Genomic DNA, 6,371 nt, shown 5'->3' with positions numbered 1-6,371 from the left:
AGGTGGATCCCACTTTCAGATCTGTGGCTGGCCATTATCATTGACCCTTAGTAATAGTAGGGCCATTAAGGGCTCATTCTTCATCCAGATGGCCTAGGGGGAGAAGAGGAGACTAGTTAAGCTAGACTTAGAGATGGCACCTTGGGCCAGCTCAGGTCTAAGAAATGAACCCCCTAAGAGCCCTGTTCAAGTAGATCACAGGTGGTAAGGTAGGGGGCACAGGTCAATTGGTGAGTTCAATTCCAAGCTGCTGCTGCTGCTGCTGCTGCTGTTGTTGCTGTTGTGAAAAATGATTGATCCTAATACTTGAGACCTTAGAATTTAGGGTTGGAAAGGGCCTTCATGGTAATCTAGTCCAACCGGAAATGGCAGTGACTTCCCCAAGTTGCAGAGCTCCAAATCCAATTCTTTTTCACTGCCTCAAGCTTTGACTAGGGGAAGGAGGGAAGCCCTGGAATAGAAGGTGCTTGCCCAGAAGAGTAAAGGAGGATCCTATTTTCTCAGCCGGATCTCCTAAATCCATTTGTGAACACTCGGCCAGACTTCCTGTCCCAGCAACGCTGGTATAATAGCCGAAAACATTGCATTTAGAATATGAAGACGTGGGTTTGAATTTCCATCCCGGTACTTAATAGTTGGGCAAATCCCTTCCTCTCTCTGGGTCTCGGTTTTCCTTTTCTATAAAACAGAGCAAGTTAGGCTAGATGATCTCTAAGCACCCTTTCAGCTCTAAATGGGATGATGGCATCGTGGCTTTGCTCCCCTTTGCAGTCTGGGTAGGGCATCCTGTCTTAGCACCTAGTTGGAGCTCCCCTCTCCCTCGACCTCCATACCTGGAGGACATCCCAGCCAGCCGGGCTCCCCATTTTGCCCCCTGGGAAATGAGGGCCTTGGAGCTCTGCCCAAAGAGTGGTAAGAAGCAGCCTGGCTTCCCACATCTATGCCTCAGCTCAAGCAGAAAGCTGAAAGCCTCCTATGAACAGGGATCTCCCTAGTGCCCGCATAGGGGGAGGTAAGGAAGGGTTTGGAGGGTGCCCGCTTCAGCTTATCCAGGGATACATTGCATCCAAGTTGCTTTTAATATATATAAAAGGCCAATTTTATCTATTTTTGTATTGTTTGCATTTTATATTCATGGAAAATGTTTATCGACAGTTGTTTTCTTATATATTTTATTTTTAAGCATTGCTGTTTACAATTTTAAGAGGAAGTCAACAGATATTATTTCTGTTTGAACAAAGAGGGTGTCTCAGCTGCCTTGAACCCCGTGTGTGACGTTGGGCAGGCCACGCTGTTCTCTCTGGGCCTCTCTTTCCCAATCTGTGAAATAAGCCAGATAGACTAGAATTGACCTTTAGGTCTTACCTGGCTCATGATCCTGTGACTAGTATTGCATCCCCCCCAGCCCCCAACCCCAATATAGCATGCTGTTCCCTTTGTGATCCCAACAGGAGATGCCCAGGTACAAGGGGCTATATGTTTCAAACTTGGTGTAGGTGCTTTTTTTCATTTCTAGCTTTCTGTTGTTAAATGTTCTGTACATGTGTGTAGTACAGAAAATTTTCTGGCCTCGATGCTTCTGTCCCCCCTCCCGCTCTTGGTCTTATGAGCTAGAATGCCCAGGACACACTTACTTGGTGAATTCCTAAAACTCATGTTTGGGTTTTTTGGTTTTTATTTTCTCAGCCATTTGCAGAGGGCATGGGTTTTGGGCTCTGAGCTGATAGCTCTGCATCAGAGAACTGCTCTCACCATCCAAGGGGCAAGGATGGGGGAGATGCTTCCTCCCACGGCTCCTCCCCCTCCACTTCTGGGAGTCGGCTCTGAAGGACCTCCTTGAGATCCAAATTGGTTTTTGGTAGAACTTCTTACCCCATATCCCACATGGGAACAAGGTTTGGGGACCAGTCACCACCTGCCTGCATTTCCCTTGGCCCCTTCCCCCTCCCTCCCTGCCCCAGCTTGATTATGGGGTGGAGAGAGGGAGCGTTCTTAAATGAATGTTCTTGTTATTTTCGGTGCTCAAATTTTCCTTGCTTTGCCCAGAGGGTGGGAGGGAAGCTGATTGGGAAGGGCCGAGGGAGAATGTAAGCATATGCCCTGTGTCATGTCAGCTACTTGGGGAAAGAGAAAGGAAATGTAGCTAGAGTCTGCTGCCTCAGGCCCCCCCACCCCCACTCCAGTCACTGGAGTTTGGTTCTGTGCAGTAACAATGAGCCTGCTGCTCCATGCTAGGCTTTCAGGTTGGTCGGGTTGAACCCTGCAATGCTGACATTCTAACATCTTAACCTTTGACCCCCTCCCAAACAAGCCCTTGCTTAAAGTGCTCCATCTTTAACCACGGCCCCTGAAAGAAATTCCTTGGTCCTGGGTGCTCTGCTCAGGGGCCGTCCCTCCCCCGGGAACTTTGCCCAGCTTGGCTTCTTTGATTCCTCCTTCCATCTTTTAAACCTCGTGACTTTTCATAATGAATGTTCATTTTGCGGATTCTAATAAACTTCTGGATTTTAGAGAGATCACTGCGTCCCTGGTGTGCCTGTCATTTCCATTAGCCTTTTTTGGCAACCTGCTGCTTATTGAGTAGACCGTTTCAGAGAAGGCTATGGGGTCAAGCTGGGCAGCTCTGGTGCCTCGGGAAAGGCGCTGGATTTGGTCACACATGCGTTTTAATGCTGCCTGCTTGTGGTGTTGTGATGACTGGGATACTCAGGAGGTCCAGTTCAGTATAGTGGGCTTTGGGCAATGGCTTTAATATCTAACTTTGAATCCCGGCTCTGCCCCTGCCTACCCATGTGACCTTGGGCAAGTTATTTTCCTCCATGGGCCTCAGTTTCCTCTTTTGTAAAATGAGGGACCCTTCCGGCTCGAGCTAGGATCTTGGGCCCACTACCTAACTACCTGGGTGAATCTAATCGGTTTGCTCATTGATGTCATAGGAGCGTCAGAGTAGATGGTCTTTAAGAAACCTTCCAGGATGAAAATCATCCACTGCACCACTCTGCACCTTGGTTTCCTCATCTTTAAAATGGAGCTAACACTCCTTGCTCTATCTTCTTTGCTATGAGTAAACAGTGTCATGCAAACGTGCCATCTTCATCATTTTAAGGAGTATTCGGGAAGGACAGCACATGGCCTCAGCTCAGGGAGCCAGGACTGGGGCCAGGCCAGATTGTCAAATAGGGAAATCACTGGGAAGTAAGTAGCATGGCCCAGGTGAAACGGGGTTCAATTTGAGTCAGAGAACCTGGGTTTGAATCGTGACTTGGTTACTTTCTGTGTGATTCTGGGCAAGTCACGTAACTTTTCTCAGCCTTTGTTTTTCTTAGCTACAAAGGAATTGACTCGCTTAGCCTCTAAGGCCCCTTTCAGTTCTAGATTGAGGATCCTTGGCCCTTGAGATTCATTTCTATAATCATTAGGCACCTGGGTTACGGTAAGGGCAGGCAGACTAGCCCTGACGTTTTGAGAAGCCTACCAGCTACTGGCACCAGATGTGGAAACAGCCAGACCCCTTAGGACTTTCTCCTGTTTCCAAAAACACTTGCCCTTGTGACCAGAGTTTCCTCCAGCTTGGCCCTAACTTCTACCTTCCAGACTCTCACCTACATTCACCACTCCTCTGTTCTGATAACATATTCCCTCAAACGTTTGGATTTATGTGCGTCTCACAGCAAAACCATTGGGAGACAAAGCTTCAGCAAACAAGTCAGAATGGTGATTCACAGCTACATAGCAGATAACTCCCCCCAAATATTGTTACATAATTTTTATCCACATTCTTTTTAGAAGGCCAGGGGTGGGGAACCTTGAGCCTCGAGGTCCTCAAGTCCTGGTCCTCAAGTGCAGTCCTTTGACTAAGTACAGAACAAATCTTTTTATTAAGGGGATTTGTTCTGGGAAGTTTGGATTCAGTCAAAGGGCTGCACTTGAGGACCTAGAGGTGATTTGTTCTGGGAAGTTTGGATTCAGTCAAAGGGCTACACTTGAGGACCTAGAGGGAATTTGTTCTGTGAAGTTTGGATTCAATCAAAGGGCCACACTTGAGGACCTAGGAGGCCACATGTAGCCTTGAGGGCAAAAGTTGCCCACCCCCGATAGGCCTTTGCAAGGGGATTCAAGGGCCACCGTCCATGGTGAGGGAACCATAATTGTCATAGAGCACTCTTACTCTTAGTCCCTAGAAAGTGCTGGACAAGAGATAAGTGAGTGCCTGCTACAAATGATATTCCTGCCAACTCCCAGAGTCAGAGGCAGATCAAAGGGAAGACCTCCAGAGTCAGTGATCTGCCCAGAACACCCCAGCAAAAGTTAGGGGGCAGGGGCTTTATGATAAGCCCCAAATTAGGGATAAAGGATTCTTGGAATAGAAGGAGGAGGGTTGAGGACTTGAGATACCAACTGAAGGACCAGGGCTTTCAGCCACCAAAACAAGACAGTTGCCCCTGCTCTTTCGATTGTGGGTCACAGCCCCCATAACTGAGGGCTGCCCCATACTGGAGTGGTGGGGAATGACTGCCATCTGTGCATTTCTCTCCTTCTGTCCAGGAATAGGAGGGCTTCTGAGCTGGGAGGGTAACTGTCTTGAGCCCTCCTTGCCTGGTGGATGCTAACCTGGGCTTTCTTGGAGGGTGGAATGGCCCATTCTATCTCTCTGCAGCTTTCTTTATTCTTGATTGGTGCTGCATAAACCCTGACCACTTTCTGACCAATGGAAGCTGACCCTTCTCTTGGCAATGAGCTGTAGTCCGGGATTGAAACCTTAGCGTTCCCCTGAGTTGTCTTTAAAAACCCTCATCGTCAGATCCTAGGAAGGTGCTATAGGGGAGTACAGAGAACATTGGGTGGCTAGTCATGTAGCACTGGATGGGATATGTTCATTCAAATTCTGCCTTTAGTACTTAAAAAAACATTGTGACCATGGGCAAGTCATTTTACTTTTCTGTTCCTCTGTAAAAGCAGGAGCTTATTTATACTCTTTGACCAGAGGTCTCTTTGTTTTGACACCAAAACACTCCAAGAAGCACTTTTTGTGGTAGCAGAGGCCTGGAAATAAAGTGGGTTTGAGGAATGACCAAACAAATGGTCATACTCTCTGGTACTCAAATATTCTTTCACTGTTTTAAATGAAAGAAAAGCAGTGAATATCAAGAATTCAGAGAAGCATAGAAAAGCTTCCATGAACTGAGGAAAAGTGAACTAAGCATAACTAGGGAACAAGATGGGATCATCAGCTCATAGATTTTGTGCTAGAAGGAACCCTAGAGACCATTGAGTCCTACACCATCATTTTGTAGTTATGGAAAGGTTTAAGTGATTTGCCCAAGGTAAGTGACTGAGAAGGAATTTGAACCCAGGTCTTCTGATTCCAGTTCCCTATCTACTAGACCATACTGCCTTTTTAGGCAACCACTACAGTAATGTTAAGTGGAAAGAACCAAGAAAAAGACATGAAACTGTATATGCAAACAAATGCATGCAAACCAGCTCTATAGAGGATTAATAGGAAATAATGACCAGAGGGAAGGCACTGGAATTCAGAGGGGTTGGGGGAGGCTTCCTGTAGGAGGTGGTATTTTAGTTGGGACTTAAAGGAAGCTGGGAAGATCAGTAGTCAGTGGAGGAAGGAGAGCATCCCAGGCATGGGAGACAGCTAAAGAGAATGCCCAGAGGATGGAGGACCTTATTCATGGAACAGCCAGGAGGCTGGGGTCACTGGATCGAAGAGTATGTGTTGAGGAGTAAAGTATAAGAAGACTAGAAAGCTGGGAGGGGGCTGGACTATGAAGGGCATTTTGCATTTGCTCTTGGAGACCGTAGGGAGCCACTAGAGTTTATTGGGTAGGAGGGTGACATGGTTGGGCCTGCACTTTAGGAAAATCACTTGACCCCTGAGGGTGGAACTAGGAGCAATGAAGAGAGGAGGAGAGAGCACCAGAGAGTGAGATTGGAGATTGAGGGAAGAAAAAGCTTTCCAGCAATTCCAGAGTACTCAAAGTGGAATAAGCTGCCTTTGATGGTAGCAGGTTCCCCCGGTAAAAAAAACAAAGGACCTAGAGCTGAAGGACCTAAATTCGAATCCTGCCTCTGGTGAGTACTAGGTGGGTGACCTTGGTTTGAGTCTCTTCTGTCTGGGCCTGGGTTCTCTCCTCTATAAAATGAGGGGGTTGGAATAGACCTCTATGGTAGGGTCTCTTCTCTCTCTAATGATAGGATTCAGTGTCAGGACAGAAGGGGGTGTATTAGAGAAATGTTTTGAAGGCTACATTTGGCTACATCCAGATATGGGAGGTAAGAAAGAGAGAGACTGAAGAGTGATGACAGGTTTGGAACATAGCCTCAGAGTCATACCACTACTGAGCATATACCTTGAA

The sequence above is a fragment of the Trichosurus vulpecula genome, chromosome X, assembly GCF_011100635.1.
Source record: "Trichosurus vulpecula isolate mTriVul1 chromosome X, mTriVul1.pri, whole genome shotgun sequence".
Taxonomy (NCBI): domain Eukaryota; kingdom Metazoa; phylum Chordata; class Mammalia; order Diprotodontia; family Phalangeridae; genus Trichosurus; species Trichosurus vulpecula.
This window is presented reverse-complemented; position numbering follows the sequence as displayed.